This window comes from Piliocolobus tephrosceles, chromosome 6 (genome assembly GCF_002776525.5).
Source record: "Piliocolobus tephrosceles isolate RC106 chromosome 6, ASM277652v3, whole genome shotgun sequence".
Classification (NCBI taxonomy): domain Eukaryota; kingdom Metazoa; phylum Chordata; class Mammalia; order Primates; family Cercopithecidae; genus Piliocolobus; species Piliocolobus tephrosceles.
Window position 1 is genome coordinate 112603574 of NC_045439.1, and position 25737 is coordinate 112629310.

The following is a 25737-nucleotide window of genomic DNA, read 5'->3' on the forward strand; positions in this document are numbered from 1 at the left end:
TTGTGCCCAGCTCTGCCCTATGAATTATAAACTAGGAGATTAAAAAAAAAAAAAAGACATACACAACTAAAAGCTGAATAAAGAAATATACTCTATTTGGCTCAATCTCAAGGTCTCAACTTTTTAATAAACCTAAATTATCTCAGCTCTTGAAATGTCAGTTTTTGCATATTTTGTAAAATTTACAGGAAAATTTACAGCAAAAGTAGTAATAATTTTTATGTTGGCAAATGCCACCATAATGTGAAATGATATCTGAATTACTCCACATCTGTTCATGATTCCCTAGCTGGTGGTGTGGTTGCTGTTCCCCTTGTTAGTATGTAGGGGCAGGAGGAGGTAAAGAAGACAGAAAGAGGAGGTGTCTGAGAGCCATCTAGTTCTCACTGGGCTGAAACTAGGGCCAGGTTTCTTTGGAATAATTTCAGTATTCTCTCCAGGGTCTCTATAAGAGTATGAAGCCAATGCCTTTAAAGAGGGCCTTTTCTCTCTCTCTTTTTTTAAAAATGAGTCAAGGTCTTGCTCTGTCATTCAGGCTGGAGTGCAGTGGTGCGATCATAAGTTAATGCAGCCTCAACCTCCTGGACTCAGGCTATTCTCCTGCCTCAGCCTCCTGAATAGCTGGGACCACAAGTGTATGCCACCACACCTGGCTATTTTTTAATTTTTAAATGTTTTTTAGTATTTTTTGTAGATGGGGTTTCACCATGTTGCCCAGGGATTCACCAGCCTTGGCCTCTCTAAGTGCTGAGATTACAGATGTGAGCCACCGTGCCCAGCCAAGAGCCTTTCTTTTTCAGTATACTTCAAGTACTTTCACTGTAATTAAAGTGTCAGAACCCTCCAATTGCCACCAAATCCTGATGTGTGAGGGAGAAAAAAAAAAATCGTTTTGAGAAAATGTTATTCCTCAAAAGTAAGGTATTTTTTCTTTTAAAGGAGAAGTGGAGTTGCCATAGGTTGTTAAGACATGAAGTTAAACATATTCTTTTCGCACGTCATTGCCTAAATGAATCTTTTCATTTTTAGGTGTTCTGTGCACACAGGACGAACTGAAGAGCAATTACCCAAAATGACTTGCACAAGGCAAGAGAGGTGTTGGTTCATTTTGCAGTGATCCTGATAAAGCCAAATTGTTCCACTGGCATATGCTGTCAGCCTTGCTAGAAACAGATGCAGTTTAGGACTTTAGAATGAATATGTATCTACTGGGATTTGACAAGTTGGTTTTTTCCTTACAAAATTTTTCCTTATACATGAGAGGACTGCACTTCCTCAGCCACATGGAGTTGGGGATGCTTGCACGGCTTGCTTTAGTCAATGAAATATGAGCAAAAGCCATGTGTCACTTTCAGGTGGAATTTTCAAGAGCCAGTTATGATGGGCTGCTTTCTCTTTTCCTCTGTTGTGGTGACTATTAACAACTTCAGCCCGAGTCTTGGAAGACAATGTGAAGCAGGACCCCTGCCAATCCTTACTGAAACAGATCTTTGTTATAATTTGGGGATTTTTTTTACTGTAGCATTAAGTTAGCCCATTACTGACTAACACAAATACCAAGTCTTTATTATTTATTCTTTATTTAAGTCAGTTACATTTCCAAGTTCTCCTAGATAGGGGCAGAGCAAGAATATGACAAATATTTGACTCCAAAGGTCATGAGGTTGCCAATATCCTGTTCTTACAGTTATTTATATACTTATTTTATCTCCATTTAATCTCTCTTGCTAGATATTTGAAGGCAGCAGGGCTAAGATGAGTCTAACTTTGATGCTGTATAGCACTTAGCATGGTTCCTTTTATATATGTATCCAGATAGCTACATCTATCTATTGATAGAATCTTTACTCTGGGTATATTATTATTATATGTCTATTTATATATGTGTGTATGTCTGTGTATATATAGTAACTAATATTCACTAAATACTGAATTTAATAAGATCTTCCCAACCTAGTTTCCGAAAAGCAGGCCAAGCATGGTAAAAAATAAATCTTTCTCATAGAAATTATCCCAGAGAATTTTATGTTTATCCAGAATGACATCTGTGGTAATTTTTAAATGCTATGAATTCTTCAAAACTCCTCCTTCTAAAAGGTGGAGCTACTACTTCTCCCCTCGAGTGGGTGTGTGCTAAACTTGGTGACCTGCTTTTAATAATGAGCATATGGTGGAATTGATGGTGTATGATTAGCATAGCAGCTCCCTCCTTGCTCTCTTGGGTCATTCACTCTGATGGAAACCAGTTGCCATGTTGGGATGACACTTAGGCAGTCAGTTCTATGGAAGGGCCAATGTAGCAAGGAACTGAGGCTTCCTACTAACAGTCACTTCAGTGATTTTAGAGATGGATCATCCAGCTTTAGGTGAGCCTTCAGATAACTGTGCTCCGACTGCCATCTCAATTGCAACCTCATGAAAGACCCTGAGCCAGAGCTACACAGATCAGCTGCTCCTAGATTGCTAACCTGAAGAATCTATGCGAGATATCTTTGCTTTTTTAAAGCTGTCACTATTTGGGGGTAATCTGTTATCCAATAACAGACAACTCATATAGCATTAATGTAGAATCTCTTTTTGGAAAAATCATAGCTTTTTTGGATACGTGATGATCATGTTCATGGATAAAACTATGTGGCCCAGTGTGTCAATAACTGGTTGAATTTACATGTATAGGGCACACTACTTGAAATATTGATTTTTGTAAGTAGGGTCTGTATTTTCAAAGGTAAATGCTCAACTGATTTTTTTAAAATGGGAAATTTGCAAAAGATGTCATCGATAGTGCCACGTACAAGACTATGAGATATTGAAAGAAAGGAATGATGTCTTATTTGTTTTTTGTTGTATCTCTTTACTGTTCTCCAGTCTTCCTTGTGCCTAGGATTGTGCTTCACATAACTAGGCATTCAGTTACACATGTCAAAATAAAGTGACATTCAGATGCTTTCTTTTAAGAAGAATTCTTCACTTTATCCCTGTCACTCTCTCACACACCAAACAATATCATGTCCCAAGAAGGCTTTTTCTCTTGAGGGGAGGGGATCATTAAGTCCTCTCCTTGTATTCATCTCTAAGGAAGTGTTTTCTGCAAAGTGTTCTTTTGAGAGTTCTAGGCCAGTGGGTTTGGTAGTTAAAGGGGGGTTGGCCTGATTTCTCCCAGAGTTAGAGAATACTTTGTTCTCTGTCTTTTGAGAGTTGGTTTTCATCCCACTGGCCTGACTCCTACCATGTGCCAGGGCAATTCTGAAGCGGGTAGCGGCTCTTAGTATACTGGAGTGTGATCCTTGGCCACTGGTGGCGAGGCAGTGCCTTTTTCTGCAGTCACAAGTTCTACCGCCCTTTGCAGACAATGCAGTTGCAGCCACTATACTTTGGCTCAGCAGTCAGACTCTATCAGCTTCGGTGCTTGCTCTAGAGTCCAACAAAAAAGTCTGGTATATTTAAATCTCCTTAGGGCTGATTCCTGTCCCTAGCCAGTTGTGAGTCTTCAGCATTGTTTACAAACTTGTGAATTATTAACTGAAACTCTAGAGCATAGCTGTGAAAAGAATTGTGATTCAAAAATGATGTAATAACCTTCTTTAACAGTAACATTAAAAATAACCCACCTAAAAATACGAAAATAATAATCTGCCAACCAATGCCAACTGTCAGCATAAACTCCCTGGCACTATCTGGCCTGTCTCGAATGAGAATCGTCATGCATGAGGTTGCCTTTCAGGTTTCTTGCTCCTGGCAGGGGTTACTACTTGGTGAGACTGTCTCCTGAGGGAGAAGACAGTGTTTGCTGGCTGCCTGCTGCTCTGCAGTTGGTGTTTGGATGATACCACTCTGGGGAAATATACACAGTGTCAGAGTCAAGCTGCTACCGGTGGGTGTTTCTATACACAACTACTAAGCAACAGGAAAGTTCAAGGGGGAAAAACTGAGTATTGTAAAGATCGCCTTTGAGAGTACATGATATCCAATATGACCCATTCTGCAGCAGACTAGGCACTCCAAAGGATGTGCCGCATGAATATTGCAAGTGAGTGTTTTAAATCTTATTGGAAACTCCCTATAAATGTTGCCACTTGAGGGATCTATTCTGGGAGGAAAATATAGCATGTCCTCCTGCAATGCTGCGTGGATTCCATTACCAATATTGCATATGGGATCGAGTGTGGCAATGCTTTTATCACAACTATAAAGTGGTTATGAGCCAATTCTTCATATAAAACATAGTCAATAACATTGAGGGCTTTCCCTCCTTTGTGTTTCTTTTATTTCCTTCCTTCTTTTTCTTTTTCTTTTCTCTCTTTTTTTTTTTTATGACAAAATTCATGTCAGACAAAGGGCATCAGGACTTAGTCTTTGTACTACAATACAAAATAACAATACATAAACACCTTTGTGAAGGCAGCTCGAAACCCCATGTTTTCCATTAAAAAGTCGTGTTCAATCTTCACTGTTGATAGAACTGAATAGCTAACACAGAGAACATTGTATATCAGAAAGGTCAATAGTTATTATGAGCTACAAATATATTTTTTTCTATCCTTCAGGCTGTTTAGCACATATCACAGCATGAGCAGCTGTCTCCTTTAATGCTTTTAAAATTAGAATCCCAAAGAGGAAGAAAAAATTATGGTTGCAATGATTGCTCTTTGCTTTTGTAAGTTTACTTTAATATACTATTTTATATACATGAATCTTCTGTGCGGCCTATCCATGGGGCAGTAGCTGGTTGCCAGTATCCAGCTGAACCGCCATGTTTATTTTTTTAACATTCTGGCCAAATCTCCATCTCAGGCACAGATGTTGCCCACATACCGTATTTTAAAACGGAGTTAGATAGAAGAGTCTGGTTACAGAGGCACTTGCAAACACATACACATGCATTCTGCCTTTTCCTTGCTTTAAAGCTCTATTACTAACTACAATACCATGTGATGAGGAACTGCTATACAGCACAGGGTGAAAAATCAGGCAGTGATTCAAACCATTGGTACGCAAGTATTACTCTCCACATGCAGGCATGTGGACTGAGAGTGCACCTTTTAATATTTTAAAGGTTGATCTTCTGGCTGTCCCTGGAACTTCTTGCCCTTACTCAGCACATGACCCTAGAAGACAATATTGAAATTAAACCCATGTAAGCACACATCCAATGTTTTACTATAGCTCACTTTTTCTTTGTTCAGTTATTTGAATAAATACTTGCTGAGTAACTAGTGGTCTGGAACCATTCATAACAGTGCTTACCTTTTAGGGGAGGAGCAACAATAAAATAATTTCAGGTGGTGATTAATGCTATAAACAATAACAGCGAGTAAGAGACTAGAGAGTGATGGGAGGCACATTTTGGTTGGGTGGTCACAAGGGCCCCTCTGACATGTTGGCATCTCAGAGGAGACCAAGTCATGGATGTCTGGGTGAAGGAATCACGTCCATCTCTGTGCTCATGATTCTCATGGTAAATTTATGGCTCGAAACTGGTAAAAGGCTTTACAGAAAGCTATTAGTTGGAGAGCTATGCAGTAGTGACTATGAAATTCTAGAGAAGTTGTTTTTTGAATTTTTGTCCATGATTAAATTATTTGCCTTCAGTATATGACTTGACATATAGGCCACCAAGGAAATAATTAATGGGCATGATGGATCAGTGTGTCCAGTGCTCTCAGCTGTACCCACTGGGATTGTCAAGTCTTTAGGGATCTTCAGAGAAAGCAGCTTCAGTCAAAAAGTGGGATAAGGATACAGTGAATAAATGATACACATCTTTTTGGAGAATTTTGGGGGTGAAAATAGAGAGTTGAGTATGTTTACTGATGGAGAGGCCAGAGCTTAGAGTTGTCTACATTGGAAATGCTAATTGAAGAATTTAAACCCTAAGGGATATTGAATTAGTAATGGAGAGGGAGAGGTGAGCCTTTGAAATGGGGGAAATAAAAAGGAAGAATAAGAGAAGGTGGGAGGTGGAGGGAGAGAGAAAGGAGTGTGACAGAAATGGTTCTGAATAACTTACCTTCGATAAAGTAAATAAATTTCAATAAAGTTGTTTGCTGAGACAAAGGAAGTGGAAGAAGGACAGGATTTTGAGAGCAAAGAAAGCTATGACACAGCCTGTGTAGGGAAACCACCTGGGATCAATAGAAAATAAGCACTAAGATTTTTTAGTAGCTAGAAGTTGCCTGGCTTCAATTTCTAGAGATGGGACCCATGACAATGGGAATGAAAGGCAACAGGATGAGGGATTCCAAAGGGTTAAGTCAAGTGAAAACTGGCGACATGATGAGCTGGAGACTAGGAAAGGATGGCAGGACAAGAGTGTGGTGACATGAGAGAGGTAGGCAGTAGGGGCTTTATTCAGAGAGTGAATTCTGAGTATTATTTACTGCTTTAAAAAAGTTTGTATAAATACATATGTTCATAGAAAATTTTGAAAACATGAACTATAAATAAGAAAACTTAAAAAAAAAAACCCATAATGTTATCACCCAGCTATAGTCACTATTACTAGTGACCCCAATGTGTTTTCTTGCAGTCTTATTTACCATTTATTGATAAATTTATTCCAAAATTGGGATAACACCTGTGTCTGCCTCATCTTTTAATGTTAAAAAGTCATAGCTTACTATGTGGTAATAACCATACTTTTATTAGACACTGTTAGGGCAATAAACGGATGCTGGGGTTCTAGGGGCCTTGGCTGCAAATCAGTGTTTTTAGACAAATTTTTAAAGAACATCACAGTATCTGTATTTGTCCATATTATTACATCACTTTCAAACACACTATTTTTTAGTGGCTATGCAATATTTCATTGCATGGTGATGGATTTCTTTGAAATTAATGTTCTTTCAACTTTCTTATCTCGTAGGGTGAATTTCTAGAATGAGTATGTCTGGGCCTGAGCTTTTAAAAAAGCTCTTAATACAAACAGACAAACTGATTTCCAGAAAAGTTGCACCATACTAGTTTGCATGTCTCTCAGTAATATTTAATGGTGTTCATATTATTGCCACCTTAAAAGATTTGTGTTTTTTTTTTTTTTTTTTTTTTTTTGAGAGAAAACATTAAATTACCAGAAGGTAACATATTTACCAGGGTCTCTGTGATAAGAAATGTGTAAAAACATTTCACGTTTTTAATACGCATTTTTTAATTTTTATTTTTGAGATTGGTGTCTTACTCTGTCACCCAGGCTAGAGGGCAGCTGTAGCCTCGACCTCCCAGGCTCAAGTGATCCTCTGCTTCAGCCTCCCGAGTAGCTGGGACTAGAGGTGGGTGCCACCATGCCTGGCTCCTTTTTGTGTGTTTTTTTTTTTTGAAGAGACGGGGTTTCACCACGTTGCCCAGGCTGGTCTTGAACTCCTGGGCTCAAGGGATCCATCTACCTTGGTCTCCCAAAATGCTAGGATTACAGACATGAGCCGCCACACCTGGTAATTGGCGTTTTTATTTCTATTGAGGATGGATTATGTTTTAATACATATTTATTGGCCAGTTGAATTTTTAAATCACATATTTATGTTCTCTATTTTGTAATTGGGTTTTTAGTGTTTTCCTGATCAATCTGAATGAACTACATATATATTAAGGATATTAACTCTGACATATTTCTTGCAAGTACATCCCATTTTTTTGCCTTTTGTTTATGTTATACATAAATGCATATGTTTTAAAATTTTATATTGAGTAGTCTATACATTTCTTCCTTTGTGACTTTTGCTCAAATTTTTTAACAGGTATTTGAGATTTTGAAAATGAAGCCTGGTTAAAGTCCGAGGTTTGATCGTGCTAAGTGTGCTAAAGGTAAGATAAAAAATTGATATATATTTTTAAAAGTTTCGGCAGTCAAGGAACTATGTGTTGAATGGTTACCCATCATGGAAACTCTCATTCTTACATCTGTTTGCCTCCTTGAGCTGAGGGGTTCACAGGAAGGCTGCAGAGCATGAGCTGACATCTTTGAGGAAGGTCAGAGAGTGATATGAGTGTTGATAGACAATGACATTAAGAACAGAGAAAGTCTCAAGCCTGTAATCCCAGCACTTTGGGAGGCCGAGACGGGCAGATCACGAGGTCGGGAGATCGAGACCATCCTGGCTAACACAGTGAAACCCCGTCTCTACTAAAAAAATACAAAAAAAAAAAAAAAAAAAAACTAGCCAGGTGAGGTGGCGGGCTCCTGTAGTCCCAGCTACTTAGGAGGCTGAGGCAGGAGAATGGCGTAAACCCGGGAGGCGGAGCTTGCAGTGAGCTGAGATCCAGCCACTGCACTCCAGCCTGGGCGACAGGGTGAGACTCCGTCTCAACAAAAACAAAAACAAAAACAAACAAAAAAAAAGAACAGAGAAAGAGAAAGAATGCTTTTTTTTTTTTTAAGAGGAAGTATTTAAGCAAAGATCTTAGGGAAATAACGTGGAAGTGGCAGCAGAAGCAGTGCATGATGACCACTTCTCTTTCACACAGGGACATAGGACTGTGAACTGGACAGTTGCACTGGAGAGGGTTAGAGAGTAGTGGCCTCCAAGGGAGAAAGATCTCAGTGAGGATGAAGAGGCAGATGTGAGGCTTGTGGAAAAGTCAGTGGCTACGGAGAATTTACACCTAATTAGCCTTGCTGAATAAAATACAGGATACCCAATTACATTTGAATTTCAGGTAAACAACAAAGGAATTTTTGTATTATAATCCAAATATTGCATATAAATTCCAAATTGAACGGGGAATCCTATATTTGGTAAATTTGGCAGCCCTTTTCCTAGAAGAATAAAGATTTAATGTGACACAGAGGAAGGGTTTTGCATGAGTGCAGTCATATGCTTAACAGGGATGACAAATAGAAGAGTTTAGAAGACTGATCTGAGATACATTTCTTTAATGGAGTGAATGCTGAATGACTGGAGCTTTCTCACTGGAAGGTACTAGAGAACTACACAATTATTGAGAACTCAAGTGAAATCTGGTGTGATGATATGGCTTTTTCAAATTTGCCATCTTAGGTATAGGGTCTGACACAATGGCCAATGTTAATTTTCCCGTGTGAGTGTGTATATTCTGGAGATAGAAAGGGTCTCAGGTTGCCAGGTCTCCACAAATATCTCCTGAATCAGTATCTTCTGTTAATTAATTAATTTTTTCATATGGGAGAAATTTGACTGGGTGGCTAGGATTTGTTGCTTTTATTATGGTTCAATTCCAGCACATCTTGAAATGGTTATTTTTCAAATGTTTTTAGTTAGAAGTACCATATTAAATCCATCATCAATAAAGAATTGAGGGTTATTTATTGGAGGATATTCTTAGTAACATTATTTATACTTTGTAATAATTTAGAGAAGCCAGAAATGAGAGATAACCCAATAATTATCTATATCTGTTATTTTGCTAATGAATCTCTATTTTTGACATCTTTAATTAAGCTAATTTTCCTTTCTCTCATGATCCTAATAAGTTTCAATGACCACTGCTCCATCTTAATACCTAAACAAAGTCATCTAATCTTTTGCAAGAAGTAGCTCTGCTTTAAAATAGGACTTCATCATTATAATCTTGGTCAGTTAATATACGTGTAGGCATCATTTCCATATCTGAACTCGACGTTAGGTCATTTGTATATTTTCTTGAAGGCTATGCATGCTCTTCCCTAGTAGAGGGGATAAAAAGCAGTCATTAAAAAAGTCCATTTATATAGCTTGCAGTTATTCTTGCTCTAGAATTACCCTCCTTTCCTTCAGTTAAAAAAGATAAAGGATATTGCTAATGGTGATGGGGAAAATAGGGTTGAAGCAGCCTTTTCTCAAACCAGGGGCAAAGCAAATCTGTTGATGTTAATTATTTCCCTTTTTCCTGCTTCATGAAACAAAGTGATCTCTTCAAATATAGCTTTCCAATGACATACTTGATGTTTTTTACCATCAACACTTCAATGTTATGTTGGATGGCTTCTGGGTCTAAATTGTATATTCTATAATGCCAAATAAGTATTTTTAAAACTGGCACGACACATCCCTTGTTGCCTGGGAGCTGAATGCTCCCACTGCATTTGTCATAATTGTTTTTGGTTAATCCTCTCAACAGCAGGGACTCCAGGTATTTATGGTTGCCCTTGCTCTGGGTCTTCAATTATTTGACCTGACGTGAGAATGAATCCATCAGTAACAGTAGGCTGTGCTTTGCCTATTTCTCCATTTTATTATTGCATTTATCCCTAACAAACTCCATTTGCATGTCATTGTAAAGTTCTCTGTATTTTTCAACAGTTTGAGAAGCTGCATTTTGGAAATGACATAAAGGTTCAGATCATATACGTGGTGCTTATCCTCATGTTTCTCTCAAAGCTATGGCCTGCATTCTTTAGTTTCCTTCTTAATCATTTCAGTTACAAGCAAAATGAAACCTAAATAAATTTTCTTGAAATAGCCAATGATTTACACATAAAATACTTCAGAGAGAGCACACTTTTCTTCGCTTTAAAATATTTTAGATTCATTGTGCAAATAATACACAGGTATTACGAATACTACTAATGTTAACTATCTACATGGGAGACAATATTGCTTTTACTCTCTTCCGGTAAGTGTTTTATGTGATTTTTTGGGGTGTTAAAATGATGCATGCTGAAATCACAAGTCTATATTCTTTAAATTATGAACATCTAATATAATTGACCAACAAGCCCATATCTAAAGCAGAAAGTAAAATACGTAAACCCAACCTAGAAAGGTCCTTATTCTGAAAGCTATGTCTTGCCCTTCAAGGTTTTTTTGTTGTTGACGCCAACAACCAATATCTGCCATCCTTTCTCTAACAGAACGCCTCTCCCTGACCAGGTAAAACAGCAGTGTGTATGTAAGTAATTTAGGGGAAGACAGAGGTGGTCTTAAAGGTGAAAGAAGGGAAAAAAAAGACATTATCTTTCCACCAAAAGAATTCATTTACTTTAAAAAAGAGTATTCTCTCCTATATGATTTGAAGTCTACCATTTTAGGAGATGCACGTAAGTTCAAAAATATAAAAATAACAATAGAAATTCTTACTATTTTGACAATTATTTTCCACTTTATTTTTGGCTTGTTGGGGAAGAAAGAAGACATTTAGATACATGCAGCACATGTAATCTCAGGATTTTCCATATTTATATATTTTTTTCCCTACATTGTATTTTCTCTACCCAAGAGCCCAGGCTGTTATTTTTTTTTTTTTTTTTTTCCCGAAGTCTGAAGATCACCCCATGGATTAACAAATGATTGAGGATTCTCTCTTAAAAGACTCTTTAAAAAACTGTCAGAATCAGCCTGAGACAAAGATTTATTATGAACTATTTAAAGGGCTTAATATATGTGTCCCCAATGAGCCCTTGGAGCAAACTAAAAAGGAAGAGTAGAATTCTCAAAGAATAGGAAAAATTCTCCAATGCCCCACTTTCTTCACACCATGATTACTGTTTACTCAAAGGATGAAATGCCTAACCTGTCACACAAAGTCTTCAGAAGCCACAGTCCTGCTGATGTACAGTCAAAACAATACAATGAAGACCGACAGTGATGTGCTTGAGAAAGGCAGCTGTAATTTACTTTCTAACTTGTTCACTAACACACTAATGTGACTACATCTTGTAGCAGGAGCTGATCCCTGACCCACGTAGCAATCAAACAACTACCCGAGTATTGGCTGTCACAGAAGCTGGGACCGTCACCTTAATTATACGTTCCTGGATAACAAACCTTCCCTTAATGAGCAACTTTTCTCTTATGTGTGTTCCAACTGACCCCTTCTGTCCTTGAAAAGGCCCATTGCCAATCACTGCAGTTGGAATCTGTGAAGCATATTCATAAGTATTCTTCCTAACAGGTAATAAATACTACCTGAGCAGGCTGTTTGCTTTATGGGAATGCCAAGATATAATTAAAATTATAGCCTTGTACTCCTGGGAGGCTCTAGAGAAGAATCACTCAGCACAAAAGGGAAAGTTTTCAACGTACTTACAACTAAGCTTTTTTCTCTTTTATTGGTAATAATAATATTATTGTAATGGCTATCTTCTTTGGAACTTATATTTGGCCATGAGATTTATTCCTCTTAATGTAATTTCTACACTAGCTTTTCTTTTTTTAGACATGAAATCGTTTTATTTTCTTATTATAAACCTCCCAACTTCTGTTATTATCTGTCAATGATACCCCAACAATGAACACAGGCAACCAGGGGGGTCTTACAAGGAGGTTTTGCAAATACCTTGAGGAGAAAGAGTGCCTTTCTATGGAAAGAAGACCTTTAGCATTGAGAACAAAGAGCAAGACAATCTTTACCATGTGACAGTTCACTTCCCGAATGTCACTAGCTCAGTGTGAGTTTGAGACGAGTCCATCAGAAAGGCAAATGGTACAGACTGGTGATTCGTTGAAGAGAAGGAAAGGACTTGGAACCAGGTTTGTTGGTTCAACTTCCATTTTATTTTAATCTCCTTAAGACTCTGCTTTTTTTCTCTTTAAATAGGTGGCTATATTTTCTCTGTTAGACAGTTTTGGCACTGTTTGGTAAGGCATATATAGCATATGTATTTAGAAAATATATGTATTTAGAAAGCTCTAATGTATTTGCTTTGAGTAACCATTTACAGTGGAATATATGAACTAATCCATGTAAATCACTTAGCTTGGCACATGATAAACACCCAGTAAATGTAAGCTTTCATGGTTGTAGTTGGTATTGCTAATATCTCCACAGCTATTTCTGACATCTGTTTTTAGGCGTACTGGGTGGATCAAGGAACAAGAAAGGATAGTAACGCTCAATAGTCTGCTGAGTCCCAGAGCAGCAAATCCCATCCTGGGATAACAACAGGGGTACCACTGGGCAGGATGATGACCACAGATATGGAGAGCAGCAGTGTGCACGGGAGTTGGACATTTGCCACGGAATTGGGAAGTTTGGGCTGTAGGCCAGGCTTAGCAACTGGGGACAGCCCTACAGTCTCGCTCTGTCACCAAGGTTGTAGTGTAATGGTGTAAACACGGCTCACTGCAGCTTTGATCTCCTGGGATCAAACAATCCTCCAACCTCAGCCTCCCAAGTAGCTTTGACTACAGATGCACACCACCACACCTGGTTAATTTTTTGTATTTTTCATAGAGATGGGAATCTTGCTATGTTACCCAGGCTGGTCTTGAACTTCTGGGCTCAACTGATCCTCCCACCTTGGCCTCCCAAAGTGCTGTCATTACAGGCATGAGCCACTGTACCTGGCAGCAGCTTTAGAGCCTTACGTCAGTTATGCGTCTCTTCACCAACCATTCCCTTTTCCCTAAGAAAGACATAATATTATGTGACTTGCCTAACTTTCAGAGGCTGTACAATCAAATAAATCCAGGTGAAGGTAAAGTTTGATAAATGTAAGTTAAATTTGACCAGCAAACCTTTGTTGAGTGCTTCTTAGGTACCTGGCACTGTAATACCATATCACATGTGAATCTGATTAATACTGGAAAAACAATCTATGTACACACATGTTACTAGTTTGTTCTCAAAACTCAGGTGTGCGCTAATACTTCAGTTTATGCTATCATCAACATGACTTTGGGTAACAGATTTCTAGGCTGATAAATTTCAGAAATGGATAGGTATTGCGAACCTGACTATAAGATGGTAAGAAAATTTTATAGTCGCAGGTTTTATTAGAAAATGGTGCAGAATAAATGTGAACATGAGAAAATGTAAATGCAAAAAAAAAAAAAAAAAGAATTACGCAAGGAATAAAAATGATGAAGAAGAAAGATGTAGGATAGTAAGAAAGAAACTAGAGAAGACTGACAAGATAAAGACAAAGGACTGAGAGGGATGAGAAAAATACATAAAAATTACACAGACAAAATGACAACAGAATATACAAAACAGGAACCCAGGCACATTAAGGAAATAAGGGGAAAAAGAAGAATGAAAAGAACAGGAATGCTATTCTTATAACCACATCATAGCTTGAGTTTGCAAGTCAGCAGCTGCTGGTTCTGGGTTGCATGTGCCAAAGACCTGTGCTTTTCCCAGGCCTAGAAAACTGGAAAAGCATGAATCAACATGTATTTGGGTACTCACTTAAAAAAAAAAAAGATTACAAAAGCAAGTATTCCAAAATTTGCAACCATTATAATTTTAAACCTCAAAGCTGGGTGACTGACTAGACTTTCTCAATAGCCATGTTATTTTGTGTATACCAGCTTTGAGGTAGAGGGGATTAGGATTAATGCCAGGTGATTTACATACACATCTAATTTAGTTGTCACAGCACTCTGAGATAAGCACCTTTATTTTCGCTATTTTAAAGAGGATCTGTTGTCTATGACCACGTACTTTAAAATACCCACTGTTGCTTATATAGCATGGCCTAAATGGAATCTAGATTTATTCACTGTAATTCACTTATAAATCTTTAGCTTTTTGTCATCTCTCCTGCAACACATTTCACAGTCCTTCTTTGCACATAGAAAGAAATATATGAGAATGCAGGCAAAAAGATGGTAGGAATTTGGGGTGATTTAAATTTTTACTTTATTTTCCAGATTTTATGAAATGAGTATTTATTATTCTATAATAAAATCTATCTCGATGTTCTTAGGTTTGTGGGTTTAAGGGGTTGGTACTTGCATTATCCAAAACTTCCCTGAAATACTCATTTTCACCCTGCTCTGAACAGTTCAGATTTCAGGGAGAAGTTGTTATTGAACATCAATAATTAAGAGTGCTTAACTTACCCCTTCTCAGAAAAAAAGGAATCATTGTGCCTATGTCACTGAACTCTAGGACTCCTTCCTACCTTTTGTCATTGAGGAAACTGGTTTTCCTCTCCTTGAGATTTTGTTTGTTTGTTTTTGGCCATGATCAGATGGAAAAAGTCCAAGAATGCTTAGGTTATTCACAAACTTACATAATTAATAAGTTTATGTAAATCATACAGTGGTTTTCAAGCAGGAAAATGTTTCTCTGGCAAAACCCCTTCTAACAACATGAACTCCCATTCCCTCTCTACTCAGTGCCTTCTTTGAGTGCTGTCATTTTAGGAGTTAGCCCTTTACAGAAACCTGCTTTCAAAACATTTTAAAGTCATATTTCTTCCATTAAACCTTTTATAACATTTAAATGCAACACAACACTTTTTAAAAGAATGAATTAAAAATCTAAAGATTGCCAGGCGCGGTGGCTCACGCCTGTAATCCCAGCACTTTGGGAGGCCAAGGCGGGTGGATCACGAGGTCAGGAGATTGAGACCATCCTGGTGAACACGGTGAAACCCTGTCTCTACCAAAAATACAAAAAATTAGCTGGCTGTGGTGGCGGGCACCTGTAGTCCCAGCTACTCGGGAGGCTTAGGCAGGAGAATGGTGTGAACCTGGGAGGAGGAGCTTGCAGTGAGCCAAGATTGTGCCACTGCTCTCCAGCCTGGGCAACAGAGTGTGACTCCGTCTCAAAAAAAAAAAAAAAAAAAAGAAAGAAAAAAATCTAAAGGTTATATATGGACATAAGAAATGAGAAAATGTAAAGGAAATGCTACACAGTTGATGGCAGCTGAGGGTGCATAGAAGGATAGATAAAATGAGCCATTGTTGGGTGGGGGCGGCGCTCAGAAACAACAGCAACAAAAAGGAAATGCAGACTAAAAGAAGGGGCAGAACGACCAGGAAAATACTCCAAAACACAAAAAAGGATGAGAATTTGCTTATATGACGTATCTAGAATAGGCAAACTCATAGGGGCAGAAAGTAGAATAAAGATTACCAGGGATTTCCAGCGGGAACAATAGGAAGTTACTGTTAAATGGGTACAGAGTTCCAGTTTAGGATGATGATGAAGTTCTAGAGATAGCGGTGGTGGTTGCACAACAATGTGAATGTACTTAATGCCACCGAAATGTACACTTAAAAATGGCAAAATGACAACTTTTATGTCATGTATATTTTACCACAAAAAGGGACTAGAACATATACTAATAAAACATGACAGACTAATGAGACAAAAAACAGAAAAAAAGAGAATAAATGCAAAAGTAGACACAGAGAAGGAAAAACAAGATAGGGAAGAATCATGATACAAAGGATAGAAAGAATGAAAAGCTGTGGTTTCCATCATGGCTAAGAGGAAACAGTTGCTGGAGTACCACATTCCCATTATTGATCATTCACCAGATATGCATGAAGCACTTACACTCTGCTGGGCAGTTAGGATACAGAAGTGAATTGTATGGAGACTGTCTCTAATCTCAAGTAGTATCTATGTGGCGACAGGTTACAAAGACCAATAAGATAGTGTCTTCCCCCAAGGAGTTCATGGGTAATTTATAAAGAAATAGAGGTGTAATGGACTTACAGTTCCACATGGCTGAGGAGGCCTCACAATCATGGTGGAAGGCGAAGGACAAGCAAAGGCATGACTTACATGGCGGAAAGCAAAAGAACATGCGTAGTAGAACCACTCTTTATAAAACCATCAAATCATGTGAGACTTATTCAACTACCATGAGGAAACAGCACACGAAAAACCCACCCCCATGATTCAGTTACCTCCCACTGGGTCCCTTGCATGACATGTGGGGATTATGGGAGCTATAATTAAGATGAGATTTGGGTGTGGACACAGCCCAACCAGATCAGTGTTTATTAAACTTTATTTTGTAGATAAATTAGTACATTTAATGAGGCCCAGACTTGCGACGGGGGCTGGAATCATAGCCCAAATTAAGCATACACTGGGATTGGCACCATAAGCCCATGCAGCACAGGTGTATAGAGCTAGCTGATCTAGAACAATCTCCCCATGTACAGGCAAGAGCAGGGGAGAGTAAGCGGCCTCCCCAGGTTTATCCTGTTCCCCAGGAACAGAGTTGGGAGTACAACTCTGAAGAGTCGCGTCACTCCCAGCCCAATGTTCATTTAATTAATATAGATTTAAAATACTGAAAAACAACCCACTTCAATTAGTAATCAGGACAGTAAATGTGATTCACACTATGCCATCAAGTGCCAAGGACTTACTGAAATAAAGAGAATCAGAGAGGGTTTACTTTCAAGGACTCAAAGGTCATTATTTTATAGGACAGCAACAAATCATATAAATATCAGAATGAGAAAGGCACAATCAGAGCCAGATTACAAACACAAGCCAGAAACTGTTCCAGGGTGACTAATGCAATAATACTGAGGAAAGTCACAGGTCCCTATTATAGTCAAAGTCACTTTAACTAATTGGCTCAAGCTATAAAAACATACAATCTAGGTCAAATGATACTGCTGAACAAAGCTTCTCTGCTCAGACATTATCTTAAATCAAAGCTTCTCAATATGAAGGCAAGAGAAAAAGAGAATGTCTAGTTTTCCTGGGAATCATGAGAGATGTCAAGACTGGCCTATTTCATAACTGCCAGCTTTACATGTCTATGGACAATGATGGTGATTTTCTTTTTTCTGTAGCATCACTTTGCACATCAGAAGTGAGATTTCATTGAATCTAAGACCTCATCCATTTTAAGATGCCCCATCCTTTTGTGAAGCACCAAGAAAGAAAACATCACTGCCAGTTATGGGATCATTGGATGGCAGTGATTGTAAGATGCACTCCAAAGTCAGAGATGTTAAAATGTGAAAAAAAAAAAAAAAAAAAAAAAATAGAATCGATGACGTAAGGTATTTAGGTATTTTCCACGACTCCAGGATAAATTTGATAATTATCTGTCTCGCTTTTGAAAGGGGAAATAAAGAAAATACAGTTAGTACTGTTGACTTCTTACCCAAAGTCTTCCTTTCTTCTTTATTTTCCTATGAAAGACTCAATTCTCCCCCAGGCACTTATCTCCCCCCACATATCCGTCTTCCTATGCCAAGCTACATTCTTCAGGGAAAGCAAGCTCAGTTCCAAGTATGGATCGTGATTGGTGTAAGCCATCATGGGGTCCAGTTGCCCACAACTGGTGTCAGAATTTATTCAGTTAACAAGTATTTAATGAAATTCTACTGGTTCCAGTCACTGTTCTAGGTTTTGAAGTTAGAGTAGGAGAGTGAGGAGTGGGGGAAGAAAGAAAAAAATGTCTCCCTAATAGAGCTTACGTTCCATTAGAAGATTTAGAAAAAAGACATCTAGTATGCTAGATGGTATGAAATGCTGTGGGGATAAAGAAGACAGAGGATTAACATAGGAAATGCTGAGGGAGTGAGTGGTACATTTAAATAACGTGGCCAGAAAAGACCTCTCTGAGAAGGGAGCATCTGATTACAGACTTGAAGGAAGTAATGCCGTGACCTTTTTGGATAACCGGTGGGATAGTGTTCCAGGAAGAAGAAACAGCCTGTCCAGTAGTCTAGAGGTAGGAACATCATGTGTTTGAGGAATATCAAGGAGGCCAGTGTGGACACAGTTTGGGAGGAAAAGTGATAGGAATAAAGGCAGAGAGATGCTGAGCTGTGTTCTATGGACGTATCACAGGTATGGCCCTGAAGAACGTTGGATTTTACTCTAAATATGATGACAAAAACCTCATGGGAGTTTTCAGGAGAGCTGAGGCATGATCTGGCTCTTGTGTGAGACTAAAGGACAGAGTGTGGGAGCACAATCAAGGAGGCTGCTGCCACAGTGCAGCGTGAGATGGTGGTGGTGACAGTAGCGAGATGAGGTCAGATTCAAGATGTATCTCGAAGCAACAGCTGACAGCACATGCTAGTGGACTGAATGTGGATGTCAGAGGAAGACAGATGTCAAGCATCAAGCATGCCTCCAAAGGTGACTGCATAGGCACTGATGCAATTCTACCATGAGAAGTTAGGGAAGTCTGCCAGATGGGGCTTTTGGGAGAAGTTTTGCTTAAACTTAAAAAGAGACCCCTCCTCCCCGCAAAAAGCAAAGATGCCTTGTCTTCATCTGGTCATGGCTGTGAGGCTATGGTTACTGCTGCCAATTTAACTAAGGGATAAGGCTGAGGATGAGACTCATATGCTGAGGGGGCAAGAGTAGCATGATGGAAGGAACCTGTTTTTTGGTAATCATGTTGGGCCATTGAATTAACCAGCCTTGGGGTTGTACTAACTGTGGACTTACCATATGAGACCTTGTAAATCAATTGAGTTGATTACAGAATTGAACTAATCTCTGTTGGCAGATAGATGATAAAGTTGAACAAAACTCAGGACTTTGAGTATGTGGCTTGGCTTTCCTGACAAAGAAACCTCCAGTAACGGAGAAGGAGGGATGATCATTTTCAGAAAGGTTGGCTTTGGGATGACTGGGAGGAGTAAGAGATGAATATGGCAAAATGACCCTACACAGCATAGAGAAAGTGCCTCCTGTTGATGAGTGGGACACATTATAAATGATAGGTTTGCCAGGCGTGGTAGCTCACGCCTGTAATCCCAGCACTTTGGGAGGCCGAGGTGGGAGGATCATGAGGTCAGGAGATCGAGACCATCCTGGCTAACATGGTGAAACCCTGTCTCTACTAAAAAATACAAAAAATTAGCTGGGCATGGTGGCAGGCACCTGTACTCCCAGCTACTTGGGAGGCTGAGGCAGGAGAATGGCGTGAACCCGGGAGGTGGAGCTTGCAGTGAGCTGAGATTGCGCCACTGCACTCCAGCCTGGGAGAGAGCGAGTCTCCGTCTCAAAAAAAAAAAAAAAAAAAAAAAAAAAAAGGCAGGTTTGTAATTAGAATTAATCCTCTAGTTTCCCAGTAAAGAGCCTAGCTTTCAGAGCATTTCCTTTAACACCTCTCCTTCCCGTCCCATGTGCTACACCTTGTTTAGGCATGACCTGCATTACCCACTGTAAGAATGAACTGGCTTTCTCAGGTTCTAGTGTATATCATGAATTAAGCCATAAAGACATTCTGCAGCCTGGTGTAGCCCATTAACAAGTCAGAGACTTCACTTTCCTGGTGATATTTGATTTTATTTAGCATTGTACATAGTGTGCTATAGGAACTGCTGGTGGGGTCTTGACATCTAGGTTATCAGAGGCAGTGGTGATTTAAAAAACAGTGATTACGTGATAAAGGCAGGGATTTTGTCTTGAGACCTTTGTCTCAAACTTGAATGTCCTTACACTAAAAAGTTGTGCATTTGCTCAAAGTGTAGGAACTGGCTTTGGGGAGACAGTTGCCTTGGTTTCATTTGATATAGTTGGCTTCTCTTCATGAACCCAGGGTATGAAGCATGTTTGCATCTTATTTGCTTGTGTGGACAGCTAATATTATTCATAGCAGATGCCACTTGAATGTGTGTGTGTTATTACAGAATACAGATCAGTCACATCTAAATCTGTTGGCTTCTTGGTCCTTTGGTGTTTAGCTTCACCTGTGCCAGCTCAGGCTAGAACATGGTACAGAAGCAATCCCTCCAAGGGGGAGACTCCGGTTGCAAAACCATCAGGTCCTTCCCATCACTGCCCCTCTTCTGATTGGTGTTTTTTACAGCTCCCAGTGATGGGAATTTTTAGAACAAAGTGGAGTACTTGGAGTGCTTATTTGCATGTCAATTTGTAGAATGCTTCTCCAACTTTTCACCATGCCATAGTGATGCTTTTGTATCTCTTCTGCCCGAGAACAAACGGAGAGGAAGGGCTCGAAGTGGGTCAGCACAGTGTCCTGGCACTTCCTTTGGCTGAGTCTCTGCCCAATGGGGTAGAAGCCAAACTGTTACTTCTCTCTGGCCCCTCAAATCCCCTAAGCAGCCGTGCAGAACTGGGAGGTCTGCTCTCTTTATTGAGCTTTGGGAGTGAGCAGGCACCTGACCATGGGAACGTTACTGCCCTGAGTCACAGGCCTTGTGCGAGTGCCCCTGGTAGGAATCTAATGATCGCTGCTCACCATGTTCTGACCATCTTTCCCTTTAACCTGACACTTGCCTGTCCACACCCCCAGCTGGGAATAATAAATGTGATAGGTAGGTGGCAGAAGAAAAGTGGGATTTCTTTTCCTTTGGGACCGTATCTAGGTCCTGTCATTATAGTAAATCAACTGTAAGTATCCTGCAGCACTATCATAAAATGGGCGAATGAAAACATTTTTTCTCCATCAAAAGATTCTTTGAAGTTATGTTCTCTGGCTGCATCTTACAGAAAAGTGTACAGGAAACAACATTCTATCTACATTTATTTGGCCCGGTCTCTCTGTCACGCAGGGAAGTTTTCTGTGTTATAGTCTCAAAAGCATTGTCCGGTTGCATTTTAAAAGGCCTCAACTTCAGCCATCTCCCCTGGGATGTGCGTATCAGAAATCTTAACAGACAACATTTGTCTGCCAGTTCAGCTGTTGTTACGAAGGTGCTGCAAAAGAGGCATACTGCATGCTGAATTCAAAATAGATTTTTTCCCCTGTCACCTGACATTCTGTATATTAAAACAATAGTATTAAGATCACATTAATTTTATCTTAGTAAATTTTTAATGTGCAGTTATAAGATAATCGGGAAGTTGTATTATACAGTGCATGCACGTATGTATTACAGCAATAAATCCTCATCCGGTAAAAAGAAAAATAATAATAGTAGAAGGGCTTCAGTCATGAAGGTGAGAGAGTTGGAAACCTGCACTTGCTCCCAGCAGAACTTTTAAAGCAAATATTTGAGAAGTTCTGTGTTTGGCATAAGATTGGGTTATGACCTGAGAACCTTGGCACTTCGTATGAATTTCTGGATCTCAGCATATCTGGCTACCTGGTAATATAAATTACATATTTCTCATGTACATAACAGAAATAAAGGTTTGTTTGTAAGATATGTTGAGATTTCTCTAGCTTATTAACATGATTCTAAAGCAGTCTCAATTTCTGTGGCTGCGTTATGCAAGCAAGCCTAGAATAAATAAAAGTTAGTACTAGAGTTAGTTCTCGGAATGTCCTAGGGACACTCAGCCTATAGCACAATGTCCTGAGGCCAGTCCCTCACTTGGGGCACTCCTTTTTCCTTTCTTCAGGGGCCCACTGCCTGGATGTGTCTCCCCTTGTCGGCACTGACAGTAGAGAGTGGTCAGGAGCAGGGCACGCCTGATGAGACTAAGGCATTCGTTTTCCAGGCACAAGGGTAAGGGCTTGTGGGAGAAGAATGCGGCCTCAGCTTAATAGAGTGAGATTTGATCATTATTTTGGTGATTTCAGCACCCACACTTTGCTGAGGTTCTAGTGAGTCTGGTGGAAAAGAAGCTACATGGTTCACAAATTACCCTCTATTAACTCAGGATGACAAAGATAAGATCTCAAACCTAGCAGTGACTCCTCAAGCTATTTGTCCCCATTCACAAGTTTCTCAGATCCAAACTCTTTACCCGCAACTTTGGCTCTATTATAGACCTAAAATATGGGAACTGCGGATGTCTCTGTGTTCTGATTCATTTTTTAATTAGAGATTGGAATTGGCGTTCTGCTCACAAGTTTTGCCTTTGCCACCAAAGTCTGAAAGTTGTTAAATCAAGTCATATTGTGTTAGTAACTTCCTATCACATTAGCAGAGATTAAATTTGCTAATGTAATATGAAAATCACTAACATAAGATGAGTGCAAATAGAAATCGCAATCTCCACAGACTCCCTAAGGGTAATGTTGAATGTGTAAACACATCTCTCTAGTGGTTTGCTCTTGCTAACACAAGTGTTTAAGTGTTGAAGTCGCCACTTCCATTTACCTTCTGTGCTCTGCAGGCTGGGCATGGGGCTGTGTACAGAGTGGGTGGGAGGGTAAGGGAGGGGTCTGTAAAAATCCCAGGCAAGATACATATCAACCATCCCACATGCATGGGGGATAGTTAAGTCCTGAGGAAGGGCAGGCTTATTTTCTTCCTCCTCTTATTTGGTGAAGCAGAAAGAATTGGCTTTGTAGTTAGAACAGCCACAGTGAAGTTGGCCTTGGCTGTTCATTAGCAGGCAGTAAACCTTTGCGGGCTTCAGTGTTCTTATCTATAAAATGGTAATATGTGGACTCCCACACAGGGCTGGTCCTTGTGAGAATCAAACACAATAATGGATGTGAAAGCACTTCTCACACTGTGAGGAACTTAGCAAATGTTACTCATAATATCAACTCCTCAAACTTCCCTTATGCTATTACTCTCGGACATCATCCAATTCAGTCACAAAGTCAACTTAAACTCTTGCCCTCCCGAGTTATTTATTCAGAGGGTAGGCTCTGTTCTCCAGATGGCCAGGGATGGGAGAATGGGGGCGGGAAGTAGCAGAGAGTATGAATTCACTTCTGTCTCTCCTGGCATCCTGTGATATTATTCATCAGCCTTCGGGGTGGGACGGTTTTTCCTTTAAATTTGAAATAGCTAGAATTTATCTTATAAGAAGCTGATTAACTTCCTATTCATGAACAACCACCTTTCTCCAGGGGACAATGACTGACTTACGCGTGCAGGGTATGCTTTGGTGCCATCTGTAGAAATAAAGCAGCTATTTTTGTGAATAGAAAAGGGCTTCAGTTATGTGCCACAGGCAGGCAGAAGAGTGGAATACAAAAGCCACTTGGGTGTTTTGGAGAACTGTCCACTCATTCAATCAATAAATATATGGGGGTAACACCATCTCACTTGGGCTTTCCCGTCCATTTTCAGTCAGGAATAGATCCAGTCTTTCAGTATACCTACAAATGAAGCCAATTTTCTTGTCCTTACTTTGCAAGTGGAGAAAATGAAATACTGAGGTGCTCAGGTCTAGTAGAGGCAGATAAGCATGACCAACCCCTAGTCTCAGTCAATCCTAACAAAGGCCCACAGACACTCAGGACAACAGTGCCCCATATGCTGAGCCCTGGAATGACCTGGGCTCCTCCTGCTTTTACAGATGCATTGCCCTTTGCCTCCTTCAACTGAATTTTTACTTGCTGGGTTATTTTTAATTTTCCCGTCCCACTCCCCCCACCTCCATGTGTCTGTGTTTTCTGGACTCTCTGACTCTTCCATAACTCAAATACTTTTAAATAATTCTTTTTCATCAACAAGTTTTGCCATCTTGCTTTTCATCTTCCTCTTCCATGTCGTTATTAAGACTCTGAATAAAGCCTGTATTGGTTTTCTCCCCTGGGCTCCCCACAATTAACCTCTTTCTACAGAAAGAAATGGCCTTTTATTCCTACTCATTGCCTTCCATCTCTTAACTAGTTTTTAAGATGTAACAGAATTTTAACACTTGCCCCATGGTTACCACATTGGCTTAATAGCATCTTGCAAGGACTATTATTATTATTTTTTCTTTCTTTCCTACCTAAAGTCCTTTGAAAGTCAAAATGTATCACACCCACCAGTACTCTCTTTTATCCATGGTTTTGGGGACTTCTTCAAAGGATTCTAAAACACCTAAGTCTTCTCCAATTTGCTATTATTCTATCACTGTGCGGTTTCTTCCCAGGACACCAGCTTGCTCATTGAGAGGTTTGTTCTGGGCTCACTGTCCCAGGGCTGGGTGGCTGCTGCGAAACCTGCCTAGGCTAGGGCAGCTGCTGCAGCCGTGAACACGGTGAGGTGTTGATGGTGGCCAGCTGCTGCTGCTGTTTTGTTTTTTTGGCTGCTCTGTGACTTGCCAAGTAAGGACCACCAGCTCCTGGTGAGGTAATCAAATATAATTTTTACTGTGGCTTTCTTCAATGTCCCCACATCTAGGACACAACTTCACATTCACCACCAAAAGTGTACCTTCCCTCACCACCCCCGGTTCAGATATTGACTCACTGTGCTGTGTGCCACGCATGCAGGCAAAGTGATAATTTAGCTGTGCTCTGCAGATCCTCCAGCTTCTCCCGACACCCTGACCTATGGGGCTGCCTTTCCTCCGGGCCTCTTTCTCTGGAAGGACTAGAGGAAAGGCTGATAATTTGCCTTGATGTCTTTGTTCTTTGAATTTATTCTTCCTTCTCCTGCCCTCCATCTTGCCTGCTGAAGTTTATGTTCCTTTCTATTAGCTTCACTCGGGCAGGAATTCTCTCTTTTAAAGCATACTTTTCCACCCGACTGCATTCCTGCGATTTGAACCATACAGGTTTTTATTTCTCGCCTATTGCTTCCTTTTTTGTTGTTGTTGTTCTGGGACAGGCAAAGAGATTCTTCCTCTAATCAGGTATTCCTCAGCTGCCTTCATGCTGATTCTATGGATTTTAATTTGCTAAAGTTCCCTTCAGGCAGTTTCCAACATCCAGTTCCTGGGTCTTGCGCAGCGCTGAGTACACTGTTGGCACTCAACAAATATTAAATAATCATTATTCTCCTTTTGAAAAAAAAGAAGAAAAAGAAACCAGCCGCTCTTGAATTCTGCTTGTCAAAATAGAACTATTTGTGTTCAAGTCCTCACTCCACCAGTGTCCAACTTAATTATGCTGAGGTCAATTTTGTTTTGCAGCTCAACAGCACATACTGTCTAAATCAGAATCAACTCCTCTGCTCCTTAGAAATAAATATATTCTGCCTTATTAATCATCTTGGCTTAGGAGTAGGAGACTGATTGGAGTCCCCACAATCTGCTAGACTTTACCAAGTGTGTAAAATAAATGTTATCTCTCCCACAAGCTTACACTGTTTAGACAGGAAGATAGAGGACAAATAATATTTTATTTTAATGGGTGTATTATTTAAATGGAGCTATTTCATTGCTGTTCCTGAAGTGATTTTCTTAAAGATAGCCTTTTCTTACGATGAACCAAGAGGCTGCCATTGGAGCGTTTTTGTCCCAGGCAAGTTCTTGTTTCTTTTTTTGAGGTTAGGCTGAAAAGACAGTGAGACGGAGCCGTGGCGGGGG

At 39.7% G+C, this 25737-nt stretch overlaps 2 protein-coding genes across 6 annotated transcripts in view; one reads left to right on the forward strand and one right to left on the reverse strand.

The window, feature by feature from the left end:
* The window catches only part of EGLN3 (egl-9 family hypoxia inducible factor 3), a 321937-nt gene that overhangs the window by 215446 nt on the left and 80754 nt on the right, over window positions 1-25737 (forward strand). Inside the window, exon 5 of the transcript XR_002734753.2 lies at window positions 7734-7800. The gene's annotated coding sequence lies outside the window, so the exon portion shown is untranslated. The remainder of the gene's footprint in view (window positions 1-7733; window positions 7801-25737) is intronic.
* Window positions 1-25737, reverse strand: part of NPAS3 (neuronal PAS domain protein 3) — an 865020-nt gene that overhangs the window by 71555 nt on the left and 767728 nt on the right. The window lies entirely within an intron of this gene.